Source organism: Helianthus annuus, chromosome 8 (assembly GCF_002127325.2).
Source record: "Helianthus annuus cultivar XRQ/B chromosome 8, HanXRQr2.0-SUNRISE, whole genome shotgun sequence".
Taxonomy (NCBI): Eukaryota; Viridiplantae; Streptophyta; class Magnoliopsida; order Asterales; family Asteraceae; genus Helianthus; species Helianthus annuus.
The window spans coordinates 47,930,682-47,954,007 of record NC_035440.2 but is presented as its reverse complement, the minus strand read 5'-3'; the positions used below and the strand labels follow the sequence as shown (position 1 = coordinate 47,954,007).

General features: G+C 39.4%; 2 long non-coding RNA genes across 2 annotated transcripts; both read right to left on the bottom strand.

Annotated features, from left to right (window-relative positions):
* Nucleotides 1-3,340: 3,340 nt before the first annotated feature.
* Nucleotides 3,341-5,446, bottom strand: LOC110871096. Its single transcript, XR_002553477.2, has 3 exons — nucleotides 5,305-5,446; nucleotides 4,744-4,810; nucleotides 3,341-3,413 (listed from the first exon to the last, which is right to left on the bottom strand). It is a non-coding gene; the product is annotated as an uncharacterized LOC110871096 (long non-coding RNA).
* Nucleotides 5,447-9,687: 4,241 nt separating this feature from the next.
* On the bottom strand, nucleotides 9,688-11,756 carry LOC110871095. Its single transcript, XR_002553476.2, has 3 exons — nucleotides 11,615-11,756; nucleotides 11,054-11,120; nucleotides 9,688-9,723 (listed from the first exon to the last, which is right to left on the bottom strand). It is a non-coding gene; the product is annotated as an uncharacterized LOC110871095 (long non-coding RNA).
* Nucleotides 11,757-23,326: the final 11,570 nt, after the last annotated feature.

Sequence of the window (23,326 nt, the reverse complement as noted above, 5' to 3'; positions counted from 1 at the left end):
TAATGGTCACTCGCGGTCAGCTGGCGCGAGATTTAGGACCATACCCCTTCAAGTCCCTCCAGTCTAGTGTTGCTGCCTCGTGCAAGTTGCATGTGGGAGGAGCACTGGACTATAGTGTCTAGAAGGTAGTTTGCAGCCTGGAGAAGATTCTAGGCCATGTAGATGCGTTCGTTGTTCGTAAATCAAGCTGGGGATCTGGTAGAGTCATGTGACGTCTCTTCCGTACCGATGAGTAAGTTTCGTCTGATGCGAAATTCTCAGCCGATTCGGTAGTGGGCTACCTTTTTCTGATGTCATCGGGCTGGTTGCCACCTGTTGGTGTGTCGAACCAACCTTTGAGATCTCATCTCCGTCTTCGAACCAACCTTTGAGGTGGTGAATGAAGAAGAGAGTAGGCTTCGAACCAACCTTTGAGACGGTGACCGAAGATATCCATGTCTACAAATTTAGTTGTTACCTCTGCGGTAGCTGATGTAATGTTGCGAATGCTTTGCTCAAGCTCGATGTTCAGCAATTGGACATGTAATGATGATCCCTTTTTCATGGGATGTTCGTGTTCTTCAGTTTAACCGCACGTCCTTTGCGGTTACCTCGTTGCATCCTTGTTGGCCGTGTTTGGTCGAACAATTTGAATCTGTACTATGGGCCAATAAACATGGTTATGGGCAAGGTTGTGCCCACCATTGTTTATTCTATGCGGCGCATAGGTGGGCAAACAAAGTCATAAGCAGACTTGTTACCATTGTTCGGTCGCTTGTTGTAACATCCCGAAAATATAATACTTTATATTGAAATTATAAAGTATAAAATAAACAAATATAAACTAGCTAGGAATAAATAACCTAGTTAGTCATAAGTCTAGTTATAACAAGAAACTTGGTTGATAACATGGAAAATCTAACTTAATAATTGATGGGGGGGGGGCAAAGTTGTCAAGTTTGAAACTTGAATTACTAAAACAAAAAAAAAAAATAATACCAAACACGCACTTTGAGTGTGTGTCTGGTTCGTACAAAACACAGGGGGCGACCAAGAAACCCCCATCAAATCCTACTTCATGTAAATTGCTCAAATTGAAGACCAAATTCAGTTCCAAATCGATTTCCAAGCACGAAATTGTGATCTCCTCTAAAAAGGGATCATAAGGTATGTAATTTCAATGCAAAATCTTCACCCAAATTTTTGAGTGAATTCATGAAATTCAAGAATTGATGTTGCATGTTAGTTGTTTTGAAAGAAATAGTGACTAGGGACAAACCCTAGTTAATTACTTGTTGAAATTTTGCTTAATTCTAGTGAATACCATAATCACCATTGAAGGTGATAGGTGGGTTTTGTAGGAGCATGTAAAACACTAGAATTAGATTGTTTTTCTAGTATAATTCGAATTCTAGGAAGTGAATTCAGATATTGACAATGTGAAAATTGATATGAACATGCTTAGTAGATACTAATATTGGCTAATAACAAGCCATGAACATGATCATAAGCTTTGAGAAATTATGCCCTTAAGGTGTTTGTAAAAATGCCTCAAAGAAGGCTTAGAAACTTGAAATTTGAGTTAAAACGCATAATTGTAAGTTTCGGCAAATTATGTGATATATGCTCAGAAAAGAGTTCTAAACAGGTTGAATTGAACTCTTTAGGTAAGGAATCCGGATCGTCAAGTGGACAAGCCGGTGGAGATACGCGTTTGAAGAGGGTGCTTTAAAGGTACGTTACTTGTCGTCTCGTTACACTTACGTAGATAAACCTAGTCTTAGATATGTTTAATAATGATATAGTGAAAATGATTATGTTTGGTATGTCAATGAAGTGATGTAACTCACTCGACAACCAAACGGGTCAAAATAGTTAAATAAATATGTTGTTGATGATATTGTTTAAAATAGCCGTGTTGGAACGTCAATGAAGTGATGTAACTCACTCGACAAACCAAACGGGTTAAATAATGGTCGAATTATTAGTGTTTGAAATGACTTAAACATCACTAGTTAAATGGGGTCAAAAGTGTAAACCATGGAATGGTAGTGATACGCTAAGATTAACAAGCCCGGGAATGGGTAATTATGGCTAGAAACCAACGTTGATGAATTATGCAAGTGCGTGACTTTAGCCTCGTTACATTATGTAAAGATGTTTGGTTTTAGTGTATAAATGATGTCGTAGTGGAATGGATGCGTTTGATGCGTCGTTAAAGTGGCGAAGTTCACTAGACCATCAAACGGGTCAAAATAAAGAATTGAAATCAGGTTTGGCTTGTCAATAAAGTGATGGTCTTCACTAGATAGCCAAACGGGTCAAAATGAGGCTTGTAAAGGAATCAAGTGGGTAGAGACTTGAAAGTTTCATACCTCGCTAGGTAATGGATGGTACCACACCAATGAATTGGTTATGTTAATTTAAGTTATGAACCCGTGATATCGGGTTAAACACTAAAGATAAATAAAATGAGTCGTTTGAAACGGAATGATGAATTCCGAGAAAAACGAGCTTTCAGTTCCAAGGAAACATGAAACTATGAATAACGTAAACACACCAAGATGTACAAGCCCGGGAACTTGGGTAACGGCACCTAAAGGTTTGGAATAAGAAATTGGAAATAAACACTTATAGTTAGAATGGGTTGAATAATTGGTAGTATAGAAACTTTTAGCCGTATGATCGGTGAGTCGATTGTTGGTACGATAGTTGAAAAGAACATGTCCGTAAAGAATTTACAGACATACATGAAAAGAAATGGCCTAAAACGGTATTCGGATTTGAGAGAAATCCACAAAATAGTTGAATGGTAAATTCCCAGTGTCCACCGTAAATTACGGTATACACCGTAATTTACGGTGGAGATCAAAATATTACGGTGAGTCGCTCCTGTGTTACGGCAGAACCAGAGACACTTAAGGTCTACCGTAACTTACGGTAGTCACCGTAAGTTACGGTGGAACCCAGAAAATTTGTATTTTATTTGTTAATTTTCGATGTCGAAATTCGTTTATATGTAACATATTAATGTCAAACTAATGTTTTTAGTGTTTGACCCTAGGTATGGATGAGGACCTCTCGGATGATGATCAAGTACATTGTAAGGAACCGAACACGTATTTTGAAGCTTCCGCACTAAACTAAATCTTGTCTTGACTTTAATCATGTTGTAAATGTTTTGTTAATCGTGTTTTGAATCCTTCAAACTAGTTGTTAGCTGACTAGTAAGGATTAACTTTAAACTTGTTATGCATTAACTTATGTTTGTTTTGAGTACTACAACAAGTAGGTTTGGTCTTTAAACACGAAAGTTTTTTTGTAAACCGTGATTAGTATTTATTTAATATAAATACTTAGTGCGGAAGCTTCAAAATACGTGTTCGGTTCCTTACAATGTACTTGATCATCATCCGAGAGGTCCTCATCCATACCTAGGGTCAAACACTAAAAACATTAGTTTGACATTAATATGTTACATATAAACGAATTTCGACATCGAAAATTAACAAATAAAATACAAATTTTCTGGGTTCCACCGTAACTTACGGTGACTACCGTAAGTTACGGTAGACCTTAAGTGTCTCTGGTTCTGCCGTAACACAGGAGCGACTCACCGTAATATTTTGATCTCCACCGTAAATTACGGTGTATACCGTAATTTACGGTAGACACTGGGAATTTACCATTCAACTATTTTGTGGATTTCTCTCAAATCCAAATACCGTTTTTAGGCCATTTCTTTTCATGTATGTCTGTAAATTCTTTACGGACATGTTCTTTTCAACTATCGTACCAACAATCGACTCACCGATCATACGGCTAAAAGTTTCTATACTACCAATTATTCAACCCATTCTAACTATAAGTGTTTATTTCCAATTTCTTATTCCAAACCTTTAGGTGCCGTTACCCAAGTTCCCGGGCTTGTACATCTTGGTGTGTTTACGTTATTCATAGTTTCATGTTTCCTTGGAACTGAAAGCTCGTTTTTCTCGGAATTCATCATTCCGTTTCAAACGACTCATTTTATTTATCTTTAGTGTTTAACCCGATATCACGGGTTCATAACTTAAATTAACATAACCAATTCATTGGTGTGGTACCATCCATTACCTAGCGAGGTATGAAACTTTCAAGTCTCTACCCACTTGATTCCTTTACAAGCCTCATTTTGACCCGTTTGGCTATCTAGTGAAGACCATCACTTTATTGACAAGCCAAACCTGATTTCAATTCTTTATTTTGACCCGTTTGATGGTCTAGTGAACTTCGCCACTTTAACGACGCATCAAACGCATCCATTCCACTACGACATCATTTATACACTAAAACCAAACATCTTTACATAATGTAACGAGACTAAAGTCACGCACTTGCATAATTCATCAACGTTGGTTTCTAGCCATAATTACCCATTCCCGGGCTTGTTAATCTTAGCGTATCACTACCATTCCATGGTTTACGCTTTTGACCCCATTTAACTAGTGATGTTTAAGTCATTTCAAACACTAATAATTCGACCATTATTTAACCCGTTTGGTTTGTCGAGTGAGTTACATCACTTCATTGACGTTCCAACACGGCTATTTAAACAATATCATCAACAACATATTTATTTAACTATTTTGACCCGTTTGGTTGTCGAGTGAGTTACATCACTTCATTGACATACCAAACATAATCATTTTCACTATATCATTATTAAACATATCTAAGACTAGGTTTATCTACGTAAGTGTAACGAGACGACAAGTCATGTACCTTTAAAGCACCCTCTTCAAACGCGTATCTCCGCCGGCTTGTCCACTTGACGATCCGGATTCCTTACCTAAAGAGTTCAATTCGACCTGTTTAGAACTCTTTTCTTAGCATATATCGCATAATTTGCCGAAACTTACAATTATGCGTTTTAACTCAAATTCCAAGTTTCTAAGCCTTCTTTGAGGCATTTTTACAAACACCTTAAGGGCATAATTTCTCAAAGCTTATGATCATGTTCATGGCTTGTTATTAGCCAATATTAGCATCTACTAAGCATGTTCATATCAATTTTCACATTGTCAATATCTGAATTCACTTCCTAGAATTCGAATTATACTAGAAAAACAATCTAATTCTAGTGTTTTACATACAAAACCCACCTATCACCTTCAATGGTGATTATGGTATTCACTAGAATTAAGCAAAATTTCAACAAGTAATTAACTAGGGTTTGTCCCTAGTCACTATTTCTTTCAAAACAACTAACATGCAACATCAATTCTTGAATTTCATGAATTCACTCAAAAATTTGGGTGAAGATTTTGCATTGAAATTACATACCTTATGATCCCTTTTTAGAGGAGATCACAATTTCGTGCTTGGAAATCGATTTGGAACTGAATTTGGTCTTCAATTTGAGCAATTTACATGAAGTAGGGTTTGATGGGGGTTTCTTGGTCGCCCCCTGTGTTTTGTACGAACCAGACACACACTCAAAGTGTGTGTTTGGTATTTTTTTTTGTTTTAGTAATTCAAGTTTCAAACTTGACAACTTTGCCCCCCCCCCCCCACATCAATTATTAAGTTAGATTTTCCATGTTATCAACCAAGTTTCTTGTTATAACTAGACTTATGACTAACTAGGTTATTTATTCCTAGCTAGTTTATATTTGTTTATTTTATACTTTATAATTTCAATATAAAGTATTATATTTTCGGGATGTTACAAGTCCACCCCCCTTAAAAGGGTTTCGTCCCCGAAACCTTCTTTAAGTAGTCCTTTGGTTTGGACCTAACCGTCTTAGTTTCGTTTTTTTTTCAAGGCATTCCCTCTTGTCCGGCATAAGGTTTTTATTCGTATTTACATGTTTGTCTTTTAGGCATATGTCCTTTTGGACCGTAACCTTTTATCATCTATTTCCTATCCTTGTCGCCTATTTGACCGGGTTGTCTTTAGACCATCCAGTCACTGAGTCCGTCAGCATACTTACTTCACGCTAACCTTACATTGACAAGTGCTCTACATAAGTCACAACATCATTTTGACTATAACTTGCTTTATCGCCTTGACCAATTGGTCACATACCTCGTTATTTGGGTATACTATAATGCCGTCCTCTGCATTTTGCGTGTTTATATTTTCACATCTAATAACTCGTATTATTACGTGGCTGTATTTTGTATCCCTTTTGTGTCCGTGATCACATCACGTCATGTTTAGGTTTATGTCAGCTTTTCATTATTATGAATCTTCCTTTGAATACATCTTCTTACACCTATCGGCGTTAATACCTATATCCTTTAGTATTAACCCTTTTTCTAATTTCTCTCTCTCGGTATTTATAGGTGTTAGAACATCGTTTCTTTACTAAAACTGAATTTTAGTTTAATGCTTTTCCCTTTAACCATGTCGTTTAATCATATCAGAAATTGACAACAAGAATTATTCTTCTCCCTTATCATTTTACGCGGGAACTCATGACTGGCTCCCATGCTATACATTATCGACCTGCAGGTTCCTTTACTTAGCTTCGTAGGCTATTTTATTAGGTCTTCACCTTTTTTAGGGTGAGACCCTATAGTTTGTTCCGTTGTATTTGTGACCCGAAGGTCATTTTGGTCCCGTAGACCTTTACATTGTTTATAACCTGAAGGTTATGGTGATCTCATGGATCATCTTCTTTTCATATCTTTTTTTAATGATAATAGTATACATATGGCGTTAAGGCACCCCCTTTTTATGTTTAGAATAAATAAATTTTTGCTTTCAAAAATTTATTTGACCTTGACCGTAGTCTAAAGCTATACTCATTTTCTTTCGGATTATCTTTCCGACTCTATGACTTCTTATGTCACCTTCGCGTTGGTTTATTTTACTCATACCGTTATTTGGTTTATGGCCCTATTTCCTTTCAACCCATTACCGGGTTCGTTATCTTAATGTTTTTAACACCCCGATTTTATTGGTTTGCGTTTTCCTTTCCATATTCTTTTACGACCTATCACATCGGTTCAGTAATATTTCGCACTTTCATTATTCGGGTTGCGATTACTTGGAATATCAAGTATTATACTTTATTCGGCCCGTCCAATATTAAAATAGTTGGACATAACTATCAAAATTTCTGTTTTGCGAAATTTCATCGTCTCTTAGTTATAGCTCTTAATCCGAGTCTTTTGACTTTTAATCTGGGTACCGTCTCTTGATTTACGCATATATCCGTAGTCCTACCCATCTATCGGTTATTTTACCGAAGTCATTATTAGAGTCATCATTCTGACATGCATTAAAATTTCGTTTTGATTTATTCGGTGGTATTAGCGTAACCTGTCGCCTTTATTTCACCGATTCCTTAATTCTTCCATTTATTTTGTTTGACTTGTTCTGATGGACTTTATTACTTATAATAGTCAAACTTTCATCCTTGTGCCTTAGCATTCTTGTTTGTTAGTTTATAATTTTAATTACCTTGATTCTTATCCCTTCCCTTGGGCTTATTACCTTAATGTAATATGCTCCCATTATCCGGCTTCCGTTTACCTTTATTATCAAGCATTTTGCTTACTTGATTTCCGAACACCACCTTTCTGTTGTTAGCGACCCTTAGGTCTATTTCTTTTGCTAATGTTCCGAAGGCCCATTTCTCAAGTCTTATTTGGTAAAACCACTGTCATGGTTATACGGCTTTTGGGGTTTACCCGTTCTTATTCTAACACTTTCATAAAGTTTATTTTACTAGGCTTTTATATAATCACATCCATTACTGCGATCACTGTTCTTCCTCATGAGGGTTCGATTAATAATGTATTACTTGGATGGTTACCCCTACCCAAGTTCCTAAATTTGCATTTATTGATACTTTATTATTCATAATAGCGAATAATACGTATCATTCATTTAACTTCTTTTTCGCGGATATTCTCGGTCCGAGTCTTAATTTCTTATCTTTAACCTTAATCCTATTGCAATAATAACAAAATTAATTCATTTAATTTTATTATTGTTTATCATTGCATGAAATTTATCCACATCATTGGTTGATGTAAATGACGCTCCTACGCGTTTTATTTAGTTCAGCCAAGTCTATAACCTTGTCTTCGCCATTTATTATTATTGCAATTTCCGGGTTCGAGTGTAATTACACTCCTTCCCAACACAAGGTTTATTCTCTTCATTAATTTTCCGGGTTCGAGTGTACACGCACTCCTTCCCATTGCAATATCTATCGAGATTACTTTTACCTCGATGCTCAACGTACAGTTTCAGCACCTCTTATAAACAGTAGAACTTTTATTATTATCTATTTCTCTCTCTCTCTCTCTCTCTATATATATATATATATATTAGCCTTGGTAATTTCGTTAACACTAATGTAGGATGTTAATTAAATCGGTATAAAACAAACGATTTACTAGCACTCGCAATAATTAAAAATTCATACTGAAACTTAATCTACAAGAGTATACCTGAAACGACATCCGGTTCAGCTTTAGCCTTCGTGGCTGTTATATAAAACAACTTTGTCCTTGATTTCTGGGCATCAGACCTTGTGTCCGCTGTGTCCTTGGTTCTGAGCCTCTCTGGACAATTAGACTTTTTATGTCTTGGCTTACCGCATGTGCCCTTGTGAATTTTTCCACAAACTCTGTACTGATGTAACACACTTTTTGTAGCCCTCTTCTTGGGAGCTTTATTATACTTGGACTTCTTTACGGATCTTGGATTCATATCCAACACCCTCCTTTCTTCTATTTCTTGTAGTATGCTGTCTTTCAATTCAGCCATCATATCGTTCACCACCGGCACGATTGTGGTTTGTAATCTATCAATATACTGTGATAGACTATTTTCTAGAGCTTTTCCGACCGTCTCGGAAATCTTAGCTTTCATTTGTTCAGTCAATTGAGATGTCGAATCATCTCCAGTTACTCCAGACATTTCTTTAACTGAAACATCCATCACGATTTATCAATAATTATTTCATTCATTTCCATCTTATTATACAGAAATTTATATTATTCTCACTTAGTCATAAATAATGTGTTATTCTTTTTTTTTTGGTTTGGTCAAGTATATATCTTGCCTTACCTTTCTTACTTAGTGCATTTCCCGGGTTCGAGCGTATTTATACACTCCCCCCATCTTTACGCCATCTTGAAACTGAAATGTTTACACTAATTGTTAAACATTTCATCTATGGCATATGCGTCATTCATTTTGATCTAGCCAAGTTCACCACTTGCTTAAATCATTTATGTTTAATGCACTGTTCCGGGTTTGAGTGTGTAAACACGCACTTCCCGTGCATATCAAATCAAATTTCCTTTTTCTAGTATTCTAGTAAGTCTACTAAAGCAATTAATTCTTACCGGACGATCGATCAAGCTTGAACCGAACACTTTGTTGACAACCTTAAGCTCTGATTACCAACTTGTAACACCCTTAATATTTAGACGGAATTTAACTAAGTATTTATATTAAATAAATACTAATCAGGGTTTACAAAAAAACTTTCGTGTTTAAAGACCAAACCTACTTGTTGTAGTACTCAAAACAAACATAAGTTAATGCATAACAAGTTTAAAGTTAATCCTTACTAGTCAGCTAACAACCAGTTTGAAGGATTCAAAACACGATTAACAAAACATTTACAACATGATTAAAGTCAAGACAAGATTTAGTTTAGTGCGGAAGCTTCAAAATACGTGTTCGGTTCCTTACAAGTACTTGATCATCATCCGAGAGGTCCTCATCCATACCTAGGGTCAAACACTAAAAACATTAGTTTGACATTAATATGTTACATATAAACGAATTTCGACATCGAAAATTAACAAATAAAATACAAATTTTCTGGGTTCCACCGTAACTTACGGTGACTACCGTAAGTTACGGTAGACCATAAGTGTCTCTGGTTCTGCCATAACACAGGAGCGACTCACCGTAATATTTTGATCTCCACCGTAAATTACGGTGTATACCGTAATTTACGGTGGACACTGGGAATTTACCATTCAACTATTTTGTGGATTTCTCTCAAATCCGAATACCGTTTTAGGCCATTTCTTTTCATGCATGTCTGTAAATTCTTTACGGACATGTTCTTTTCAACTATCGTACCAACAATCGACTCACCGATCATATGGCTAAAAGTTTCTATACTACCAATTATTCAACCCATTCTAACTATAAGTGTTTATTTCCAATTTCTTATTCCAAACCTTTAGGTGCCGTTACCCAAGTTCCCGGGCTTGTACATCTTGGTGTGTTTACGTTATTCATAGTTTCATGTTTCCTTGGAACTAAAAGCTCGTTTTTCTCGGAATTCATCATTCCGTTTCAAACGACTCATTTTATTTATCTTTAGTGTTTAACCCGATATCACAGGTTCATAACTTAAATTAACATAAACAATTCATTGGTGTGGTACCATCCATTACCTAGCGAGGTATGAAACTTTCAAGTCTCTACCCACTTGATTCCTTTACAAGCCTCATTTTGACCCGTTTGGCTATCTAGTGAAGACCATCACTTTATTGACAAGCCAAACCTGATTTCAATTCTTTATTTTGACTCGTTTGATGGTCTAGTGAACTTCGCCACTTTAACGACGCATCAAACGCATCCATTCCACTACGACATCATTTATACACTAAAACCAAACATCTTTACATAATGTAACGAGACTAAAGTCACGCACTTGCATAATTCATCAACGTTGGTTTCTAGCCATAATTACCCATTCCCGGGCTTGTTAATCTTAGCGTATCACTACCATTCCATGGTTTACGCTTTTGACCCCATTTAACTAGTGATGTTTAAGTCATTTCAAACACTAATAATTCGACCATTATTTAACCCGTTTGGTTTGTCGAGTGAGTTACATCACTTCATTGACGTTCCAACACGGCTATTTTAAACAATATCATCAACAACATATTTATTTAACTATTTTGACCCGTTTGGTTGTCGAGTGAGTTACATCACTTCATTGACATACCAAACATAATCATTTTCACTATATCATTATTAAACATATCTAAGACTAGGTTTATCTACGTAAGTGTAACGAGACGACAAGTCACGTACCTTTAAAGCACCCTCTTCAAACGCGTATCTCCGCCGGCTTGTCCACTTGACGATCCGGATTCCTTACCTAAAGAGTTCAATTCGACCTGTTTAGAACTCTTTTCTTAGCATATATCGCATAATTTGCCGAAACTTACAATTATGCGTTTTAACTCAAATTTCAAGTTTCTAAGCCTTCTTTGAGGCATTTTTACAAACACCTTAAGGGCATAATTTCTCAAAGCTTATGATCATGTTCATGGCTTGTTATTAGCCAATATTAGCATCTACTAAGCATGTTCATATCAATTTTCACATTGTCAATATCTGAATTCACTTCCTAGAATTCGAATTATACTAGAAAAACAATCTAATTCTAGTGTTTTACATACAAAACCCACCTATCACCTTCAATGGTGATTATGGTATTCACTTGAATTAAGCAAAATTTCAACAAGTAATTAACTAGGGTTTGTCCCTAGTCACTATTTCTTTCAAAACAACTAACATGCAACATCAATTCTTGAATTTCATGAATTCACTCAAAAATTTGGGTGAAGATTTTGCATTGAAATTACATACCTTATGATCCCTTTTTAGAGGAGATCACAATTTCGTGCTTGGAAATCGATTTGGAACTGAATTTGGTCTTCAATTTGAGCAATTTACATGAAGTAGGGTTTGATGGGGGTTTCTTGGTCGCCCCCTGTGTTTTGTACGAACCAGACACACACTCAAAGTGTGTGTTTGGTATTTTTTTTTGTTTTAGTAATTCAAGTTTCAAACATGACAACTTTGCCCCCCATCAATTATTAAGTTAGATTTTCCATGTTATCAACCAAGTTTCTTGTTATAACTAGACTTATGACTAACTAGGTTATTTATTCCTAGCTAGTTTATATTTGTTTATTTTATACTTTATAATTTCAATATAAAGTATTATATTTTCGGGATGTTACATAATGAGAAGCTGTTTGCACACCCTCTGTGGTTGTGAACCGGACACGAGGGATTTGAAGCTTGAAGAGAATGAAGGCAATGCGGTTTACCTGTTCCTGAGATGCGGTTCAGTCCAAAGAATAACGCTGGTTCTGAGCATCTGACACACTTGTACGGGCTCGTGTGTGTCATCTCCGCATTTTCCATGTGTGCTCGTGGGTATATGCGGATATAAGTTATACCCCCTTATATAATGTAGAGATATATATTTTTTTGCCTTTTTTGAGGGGTATCTAAAAAAACGACATGCGGTATGGGTTATGGTGTAGTATACCAGAGAAACCGCATGCCGCTTATATTTGGATAATGTGGTCGCTTTTTTGCTGCATACGTGGCTGGACGCACGTATGAGTTGGTGGAAGTTGGTGAGATTTTCTGCATGTTGATGTGCACAAAATGCAACATATAAATTACATCAATTATGGCTTAAAACTAACCCTTTTTTAGTACTAATGTTGGAAAAAGTGTGCTTTTGTCTTCCTTATGTATTTTCAGGATTAAATGAGCTCAAAATAACAAAAGAAGCAAAAAAGACAGCAAAATCTAACATAAATACAAGAAAAGGAACAAAAGTGATATGCCCGACCCCCCGACAGCATCCTCCCAAGCAAAACAAAGAAAACAGAAGACTGAACACGCCCCGTGCTCAGCGAGCACGGGGCCGTGCCCAAGAAGCAGCAGAAAAGACAAACCTATAGAAGCTTCTACTGCCCACCATGGGACGGTGCCCAGCGGACACGGGGGCGCGGTCAACTTGCTGCAGGCGCATTTATTGTAATTGCGAATTACAATTAATGAAGAGAGAGAGTGTCAGATGGACACGGGGCCGTGCCCGAGCTTCTGTTCAGCCTATAAATAGGAGTGTTTGGAGCTCTTGCAACTCATCCCTTGGCACACCACCTCTCTCACACTTCACCCACCACCATCACAACACCATCATCCACCACCATCATCCATTGTCCATCATAGAGTGTGTGAGTCGTCTCGGGATCCAAGATTGATCGTAAGAGTTCTTGACAATCAAAGGCCATGTTTGCCTAAGTCTCTTACATCACGTGGTGAAGACAAGTGTTTAGTGTAATACTTTTTATTTTTAATCTTTTGCACTTTTTAATTGGTTTTGTATTAATGACTTTAATTACTAGTTTCTTATGTTGAAGGTGATTCTTCCTTATCGTTTGTCCGTGGTGTCATGGCATTATTTTACAGTCTATATAAAATAAAAGATTTTCACCATTCATATCTCCACGGTCTATATGGAGGTATGTTGGCTACCTGGTCGGGGGTTAAGGGAACGGTTTGGTAAGAGTCTTGCCATTGTTCAGTGTATAGATCCTGCAAAGGACCGGGGTCAAATTTAGTAGGACCTCCTTCAATACCCAAAGGTATTGGATGGCGGGGGTCCAAACTCTTTGATCCCCTCATAAGTTAAACTACTATTAAAACTTTAACCCAGCTACTTAGGACTGTATCCCTGCTGACTCAGACTACTTAGCTGAGGGTAACGTCGCCTTCAAAAGAGGGGCCTACCACATTATGCATTAATAACTTAATTAATTATCTTTCAATAATCCGACCCTTTAGGATTGTATCCTTGCTGACTCAAACTACTGGGTTGAGGGTAACGTCGCCTTCAAAAGAGGGGCCTACTACAATAACTAAGATAATCTCTTAAACAAGTGCAAAAGTGCGAAAATAATCAAAGGTTACACTACACACAAGTCGGATCCAAGTGATTCATCTTGTCTATCTATTTTATTTTTATTTTATTTTTCAGAATTTTAGTTAGTTTTATTTTCTTAGTTTAAAAATCTTTTTCTAACATTTTGATTTGATTAGACGTTGCGGATAAACCGGTACTAAAAGCTCTTGTGTCCTTGGATGACCTCGGTATCTTACCAACACTATACTACGTCCACGATGGGTGCACTTGCCCATATGTGTGTTTAGTGTTAGTAAATATCGTGTTTTATAAATTTAAAACTTGGCTAAAAAGTGTAAAAAGGGCTTAAAATATATACCTAAAATATATCGCACTACACACGCATCACATGTGCTAATAGGAAAGGACGTTTGCACTGCCCAAGGTCATTAATGCACTGTAATAGGAGTGTAAACGTCTCTTTTGTCAGGCGCGTGGGTGGCCACGCGCGCGTGGTAACCGTCAGCGGAACTGTCGCTGGACACGTGTCTCCGCGTAACTCGTTCTTTTTTATCGTGATGATTCAGTTACCCCTCCGCATTTATTGCGATGAGTATATAAGGGGAAACCGATCGTGGCTTCCCCTCACTTGTTCAAAATTTCAAAATTTCCCGGTAAGAGAAAGAAAGTTCCTTCGTCTTCTCCGATCAATTGTTTGAAGTTTCCGGTGAGGTTTCCAAGTTCTTCGAGAACTCGTTTTCTGTTTCCAACAGTATTATGGCTGAACCATCTAATCCTTACAATGTAGAAGGTGAAAACCCTGATCATTCGTCGCCGACGGCGGCGGAGGGAGATGAAGATGACGGTGGTGCACCCGGCGGTGGCCTACCGGTATTAAAGTGGTCAAAGGGTCAATTTGATACCCTGATGACCAGTATCCAAATGCCCAAAGAGTTTGGGGCTATATACCCACAGGAGAGTGACACTGGTGCTGATGCTCCGGCGGGATGTCTCACACTGTGGGCTGAGTTCTTCTTTGATGGCAACCTCCGACTGCCATTAACGGTTTTTGTTGCCGAAGTGTTGGAGTTCTACCAGATTCACATCTCCCAACTGAGTCTGTTTGGGATGTTTCGAATCAGGAATTTTGAGTACACTTTTCGTGCTCATGGTTTGGAGATTACTGTTGAGAATTTTCGGCGGTTCTTCCAGTTGACGGTGAACACCGGGTTTTTCTCTTTCAACCAACGGTATGGAAGTCCCAACTTGATGACCCCTCCCAAGGGTGTCACAAAGTGGAAGAGGAAGTTCTTCTACGTTAAGGCTGCCGCGGTGGCCGTGAAGATGACTTCTCGGAATGTGAATGAGACCATTCCTGCGGAGGATCTTGCCCCTCCCAATGCTAATACAGTGAGCTGGTTTCCAAGGCTGAAACCCATTGAGCTCAAAAGGCTGGACAATTCGCAGTTGTGGGTGCTGCGGATGATGTTGTCTAGGCCTGATAGGAAGGCAAGGCCCGTTGTGCGGGAAAAAAGTGGTGGTAAGCATTTTTACTCTTGTGCGGTTTCCTTGCGTCCTTATTTTGTTATTGATTTTGCATGTGTATTATCAGAGGACGCTCCCTTGTGGAGGATGTTTGAGCCAACCTTCGAGGGCAAGGTTGAGTTGCTTCTGTGCTCGGAACGTGAAGGTTTCAACCTGGAGATTGTTGGCAACTTCCGCGTTCCTGAACGCGGGGCGTTGAATGCGCCGCTGCCGCAAGGCAAAGGTATATTCTAAGACTTCCTTGTTATGTAAAGCTCACCCTTGTGATTTGCTTGCTTGATTGTTTAAACGCAGGTAATCTTGGGGCTCTGGGAAAGTTTGAAGTGAAACCTGTCCCCAAGAAGCATGCGGAGAAGAAGCATGCGGGAAAAACCATGCAGGCTCGCGGTCGGAAAAAACCTGAGGCTTCCGTTGTTCCTCCGTTGGTGCCGCGGGCAGCAGGTATCTCTCGTTCTTCTTTGCACAGATATACCGATTACGTGGTAGTATCTGACACCCTTGAGGGTTTGGGTGTTCCAGGTGGTGGTGCGGCTACAGGTGGGACCTCTGCGGGTTCCAAGCCTGACAGTGAGAAGAAGAGAAAGCCAGAGGAGAAAGCTGCTGATGCTGGCGAGAAAAAACGTCCGCGGATACAGACTAAACGGTCATCTAGTGTGACGCAAAAGAAACCTGCGGCTACTTCTGGTAAGTGGTTTATAGCTTTACAAGTGTTTGTCAACTGACTTGTAACTGATATTATTTTTCCTTTGTCATCAGAACCGCAAGCTGGAGGTTTCTCATTGTTTGACATTCCCTCGCCCGCGCATGACGCGGCAGTAGATGTGGGGGTTAATAAGGAATTTACTCGAAGTCCTTCCCTCGAAGCGGTGGAAAATCAACTGCGCGGGCAGAGGGTACTGGGGAAAAATCTGCCGCTCAGATTTTTGACATGGTAGATTCTCATAATAATCTGATCTCCCCGATGGATGGTGATGATCTGAACCTGAGGTTCGCGAGCCCTGAGAAGAATAAATCTCCTGCTGGTGAGAAGGCTTTCGGTTCCGCTTCTGCGGGTACGGGTTTTGAAGAGACTCCTATTCAGCCTGAAGAGTCTGAATTGGAGCACTATTACCGCACCTATACGGAGGACCGGGCATTTAAATATCATCGTCCCCCTTGGAGTATTATGCAAGGGGATGACATTTCAACCGATCCTTCTGCTTGCAAGGAGATTCTGGGTGGTCTGGGCACCCCATTTGAAGTTAATCGAGCCCGCGCCTTGCCCCATGAGCTGCGAATCAACCAACTCTCCTCGATGACATTTCAACCGATCCTTCTGCTTGCAAGGAGATTCTGATGAGCGCAAGAGTTGGAAAGAATCACTTTCTAATGAGCGCAAGAAATGGAACGAATCCTGGGCCAAACAGAATGAAACTCTATTTCGTATTCGTCCGGAGGTGGCCAATGTAAAGGCAGCGAATGCTGCTTTGGTTAAGAAGAAGGTCGCGGCTGAGGCGGCGGTTGGTAAGGCCAGGGAGGCGGAGGCCCAGGTTGCAAAGGCTCTTGAAGAGGCCAAGGAGGTGGGGGCCCGTGCTGTTAAGGCCCTTGAAGAAGCAAATGTTGATCGCTCCCTTTTAGTTTTAAACAAAACCGTTGGAAGCCTCCAGGTATGAGCTGTCTCTGCTTTCTAAATTTATAGATTGCTTTCATAAATGTTTATCTTTGCATGCCTGTGTTCTTTGTTTTCGAAAGGCTGAAGTGCAGAATCGCGAGGCCATACTTGCGGAGGTTACTGCCCGCACAACTGAAGCTGAAATGCGGGCTCGCGAGGCTGCTGAGGCTAAAGATAGCCTTGCTTCTTCATTTAATCAGCTTGAAGCTGACCGTGAGTGGATGCGGTGCCACGGTATTGGGCATGTAAGTATCTGGTGGCTTTGTTTTCGTTTGGATTTGCCTGTGATAACTTTATTGCTTGTGCTCTGCAGATTGTTAAGGCCATCTTGGATGCACCTGAGAACACAACTGCTATAGACCTGATTAAGCAGTGTGCCCGGGATGCTGGCTTTAAAGCTGGTTAGAACCGATGCATCAGTCATATGAACATTCTGGCTCAAGGCAAATACGCCGATGAACGGTCCGGGTTCCATGGTGTGGATACCGAAGCGCTTCTTGACGCGGCTTTTGCATCATACTATGACATATCTATTTCCGCCCTTAAGAAGCTTGACGAATGTTTGGATGCGGAAGACTATGTAGACCGTTTACGGATGTTGTATGCTGATGCTAAAGAGTCGGAAGAGGAAGAGACTGCTTGTGACGACAAAGGTGGCGCTGGTACCAGCGGTACAAAGAAGGATTAGGTTAGTCGGCGTGCCCTTTTTGTTTTCCTCTTATGTAAATGTTAGAACTTTATGTAAATCCTTTGTACACCGCATAGGTGTAAGAATTTTTTGAATATAAAGTTCAACTGTTTTTGCTCAATTTGTACAAGTGTTTTTACTTCTTACATGTTTGAACGTGTGTATGCAGAACTCTACCCGTTGTAAACGCGGTTGAGTATACTCTATACCTTTGTCGTATGAGTATTAGTCAATTCCTGTGTTTGTCCCGTTAGGGTTTAGGAATTGTGTAGGTTATGTAAAAACCGTATGTGTGTATCCGGCCGGATAGACACTTAATGTTTTGCCTTTGCTGGCCTATTACAATATTTGTGTGTTGTTACCACTTTGTGTGGGTATCGCGAATGAAGATTTTGCCAATCTGTTTTTGCAGATATCGCAACGTGGAACACGCATTTGTAAGAGTAGTAATAAACAATATTGAATTGAATTGCTCATTTATTTATTTGCAAATGGCCTGCGGTCCGATAGGTTACATGGAAAATGTAAAAACATGGCTTACATGTAACAGCATCGAAGCTGTTGTGCATTCCATGTGCGTGCGATAGGCTCGCCTTCTAATGTTTGCAACTTATATGCGCCTTTGCCCAGGACCTCCTGGATGAGGTAAGGTCCTTCCCACTTGGGGGCAAGTTTCCCTGGGCGTTCAGCGTTAGATGCTTCGTTATCGTGGAGGACGTAGTCTCCCGGGTTGAAAGTACAAACGTGGACGCGTGAATTGTAGTACTTCTCAAGCTTGGATTTGTACTTGGCCTCATTGATGGTAGCGTTCTCACGCCTTTCTTCCAAGAGGTCCAAGTCAACCCTGTGTTCCGCAATGTTGTCTATTTTTTCAATAGCCAACATTCTGCGTGAAGGGAGACCTACTTCCGCAGGGATCACCGCTTCTGAGCCATAGACCAGGCTAAAGGGTGTCTCACCATTGCTCGTCTTTGGGCTTGTCCCCTATGGGCCCATAAGATACTTGGGAGTTCATCGACCCAGCCACGTCTGGCTGTTTCCAACCGTGCTTTGATGCCTTCGACCAGACTTTTATTGATACTCTCCACTTGGCCAATTCCTTGCGGATGTGCCACTGAGGAGAAATGGTCCCACCACGTCAATTGCCACGGCCACTATGATAAATTTCACCGCACCTGGTGCATCTGGAAATGGTCCCACCACGTCAATTGCCCATTTTTGGAAAGGCCATGCGGTGGTGACAGGTATCAAGTTATTCTTGGGGCGCAAGGTCTTGGGAGCATGTCGCTGGCAATTGAAGCACTTGCGCAAGACTTTGACTGCATCCAGGTACATGCTGGGCCAGTAGTACCCAGCATTCATAATTTTGGCCACTACCATGCGTGGACCTGCGTGTATGCCACATATTCCCTCATGTATCTCTCTGATAAGGTATGTAGCATCTTGGGGATCGACGCGGCATAGGAGTGGGCCCAGGTATGATTTACGGTATAAGATACCGTCTCCCATTTGATAATGGAACGCTTCGTATTGCAACTTACGTGCCTCTGACTTGCTTTCGGGAGTAACACCTGAGTGCAAGTATGCAATGATTGGTGTCGTCCAAGATGTTGTACCGTAGTGGATGACGATGACTTGGCGCAGGGGTACTGAGGGATTTTGCAGAATCTCAATGCGTATCTCTTTTGCCAAGTGTTGGAAGCTGGTGGATGCGAGTTTTGACAGTGCATCCGCGGGTTTGTTTTCACTTCTGTTGATATGGCGGATATTGAAGGAAGTGAATTTTGATTTCAGTTGCAAGGCTTGTTCGAGGTAGAGGATCATGATATCCCCTTTTGCGGCATAATCACCGCGTACTTGCCCTGCAACAAACAATGAGTCGACGTGTGCTTCCAAATGTTGCACGCCGAGCTTGATTGCCAGTCGTAGCCCTGCCTATAGAACCTCATATTCCGTCTCGTTATTTGTGCTTTTGAAGTCAAGGCGAATTGCATAGGTAAGCTCTTGGCCATCGGGGCTGACGAGTCGCAGACCTGCGCCTGCACCGTCCTCATTGGATGCACCATCAGTATATAGTGCCCAGGTTTCTGAGGAGGATGGTGGTGGTGCAGGGTTTTGTTCTTGTTCGCATTCTTGAATGCGATTTTCCCGTACTTCAGCAACGAAATCAGCTAGGACTTGGCCCTTGATTGCGGGGCGCGGCTTGTAGTTAAGCGTGAGTGCACCCAGCTCAATTGCCTATTTTGCTAATCTCCCAGAGATGTCAGGTTTTGATAGGATAGGGCCGATCCTGTAGTTGGTTAACACTGTGATGACGTGGTTTGGAAAGTAACGTCGCAACCGTCGTGACGCGTGTACCAGTGCCAATACCAATTTCTCCATGATGGAGTATCTCGTCTCTGGGTCATTGAGCATTTTGCTGATATAGTAGATGGGTGTTTGAACTCCCTCTCGCTCCACTATGGGTACCGCACCTACCGCGTTATCTATGGAAGAAAGGTACAAGATAAGTGACTCATCTTTGCGTGGCGCGGTCAGAGTTGGGAGTTGAATCAAACACTCTTTCATCTCCCGGAAGGCGTTTTCGGCCTCTGCGGTTGTCACACCCCAATATTCCACGTATTACCGGTGGGCCCGGCGGGGAGTATCGTGACGTAGTTGATATCATCATAGTCAATACACACAATAATATAGCACAGCGGAAGGCTGGGTAAAATAAACTATTACAAACCATAACGTCTAAGCGTTCGAGTTTATGAATGTACAGACAGGAATGTAATAAGATCCACAGGCGGATCATAATGTACAAAGAAACAAAAAATAAAAAAAAACTACAGACTCCGGGTATCTATTGGATTTGCAAGATCCTCTATAACACCCTATAGCTCCAGCCTATTTCGGGAAGTACCTGTCAATCAATCTTTAGGAAAATACGTCAGTTTACACTGGTAAATACAATTTAACTGACTCATTTTGAAAACATTTACGAAAATTGATTTAGGTGCACAAGGCACAAATCATTTATAACTTGGGACAATTTTAATAAAATCTTGTATACAATTTTACATGCTTGTCATACATGTGAGGCCGGTTTGTAAGCCGGACATGATTAACTGACTCACCACTTATAGAACCCACAAAGGAGTTATCCCCAACTTGGGGGTAATTTAATATTTAGCATTTGCATATGTCGGGTGTATGCCTACACCCCGTGCATAGGTCGTGGCCATTAATAACTTAAATGAGCCGAGGATGTCCAGGTGACGGTCGTTAACCCCCAAATGTTTATGTTATCAAACAATACAGATTAAACAGGTTATGTGGATTTATTAAATCACAATCCGACAAAATAATCCCATACCCGACCAAGCGATATTATTATACCGTATCCCAAGCCCGTATAGGGAAAATAAGTTAAAAGTATTTACCTGGTGATAGCAGTAATATTCCTAAGGTTCTTGAAAGGCACTTTTTACCGGAAGCTATTAATCTGTATAGAAGGTTTAATTAGCCTATAAGGATGCTAACGAGCCTTTAATTAAGTCAAGGACTTAGACTGGCTAGCTAGAAGGAAACCTTATGATTCTAAAAACTAGATTAAGCGGAGACCGGGATAGAATGTGATTACCCGACAAGCTTGGATGCTTCTATAATATGGGTAAACTAAATACATTCTGGAAAATGAGAACCAAAAGATAAGGTTAAGCCCATTTCGGTTATTTTACGTAAACTAGTCACGTAGACCGATCCGAACGCATAAATGCGTAACGGGTAATCAAATAAATTATATACAGGTCTTAATCATTATTATGCTCAAAATATGTTAATATATCAGTAACATATTGACATGTATGCCCAAAAAGTAATTTACACCAAAATAAGTCCCATAAGGGCATTTTCGTAATTTTAATGCTCATAAAAGAGTTTATTTATAAAACTGAGTTACAGGTCTGATTAAATTAGTAAAAACATGTATTTTGACATGTTATATCAGTAGGATACTTTAATATATAAGAAACATTCCTTTTAGAACCATTTATGCACCGTAGGGGCATTTTGGTAATTTTACATAAGCTTTTAAAGGTCAAAATAGACTTCTGAGTTTAAAAACTTTAGCTTACTGTAATATTACATATATTAGCTTAAAACATCAGTAGGTAATGAGTTTTATATGTCAAATATAGTTTTGATCCATACTAGGTGCTAAAAACGCTTAAAAGTCGATTTAAAGGGGTATTCGGGTTAAAATAGGAAATCTGAGTTTTTGATCAGTTTATAAGGTTCAAAATATTCTATTTATCATATAGAATCAGTAGCAAAAAGTTTGGCACTGAAAAGTTATGTAAAACTCATTTTATGCTTGAAAAGGGTAAAACCGACAATAACCGAAATTAGGCTATAATCCTATGTTATGCTCAGCCTAAAAATAAATAAAAATCTTTAAAAATCCCAAAATATTATTTAACATCAGTAGGTAAAAAGTTTCGTATCAAAAATCGGGTTTAGGTAGGCCTTATGCTAATTACGCCTTTTAATTATTAAAAAGTTTCTTAATTACGCTATTGAGCATAACTCCTATTCTAGACCTCAAATTGATGTCAAATTTTCGGGACATGTCTAAATATCAGTAGCAAAGGTTTTAGTCCATTCACATTGCTAAAAATTTGGGTTTTATAAAAAAGGGCGTTTTAGGCATTCTTAAGCATAATCACGATCAAGTGCACATAATTCAAACTATTAGGCACCATGCAATATAACTCCAGAGGGTTATACTACTAAGTAATGTGGTCCTAATGGAAGCTTAAACATGGAAGAATTAAGCTTGAAGGGGTCAGAACTGAAAGTCAAAGCAAAAGTTAAGCTTTTGCGACTTTCGGTTATAAATTGCCCTTAGACTATTAATTGTCGGATTAGGACTGATAAAACATGATTAAATATTAGTTACCAAGTCATTAGAATGTTAAAATATAATTTAGAACCTTTGGTTTATTAATTTTAATGAAATTTACAATTTCAGCCCAGTTTGACTTTTTGTCAAACTACTTTGACCCGACAATTAACTGGTCAAACGAGATTATTAGGAGATGCCCTTTTAAGGGTTAATCACCTATACTAATGTGGTTCTATAACCACTTTCAATTTGATCAGTAGTTAACCTATGCACGATTAATTCTAAAGTCAAACTAAATTTACACTAAGTTTGACTCTAGAGTAATTAAGCTAATTATAACGACTAAACAAGAAATTAGAGGTTTACTTAAGGTCCAAGCAGTCTTTTCTACACTTGAGAGTCTTCTCCTTGTCCTTAGCAAGCTCCAGATGATAGTGATTAGTAATTGTTTGCAAGTGTGATTGTGAACACAAGAATAGGTTCACTTATATAGTAATTTCCATGATTCTTGATCACTTCCAGGTGTTAGGGGGGGGGGGGCTAGGATCACTCCAGGTGTCCTAGCAAGTGTTATAAACCGACATAGAGCTTCTGGGATCGTTACAACCTAGAATAAGGCGGTGGAACAGCTTAACCCGCACCTGGCAACACTTTTCTGTTACTGGCAGTCTCTCACGGCTCGCGTAAGGATCCCTTAGGGGCTTACACGGCCCGCCTGGACACTGGTAACTGGCAAAACAAGTTTCATTGTTGGCAGATTCAGTCCCTGAACGTTTGTAATCCTTTTTAGCCTTATTTTTGACATATAAAGCCCTTGTAGTTTATTTGGTGAAGCTCTAGGATGAATATCCAAACTTCGTTAGGCTCGGGTTCGTTAA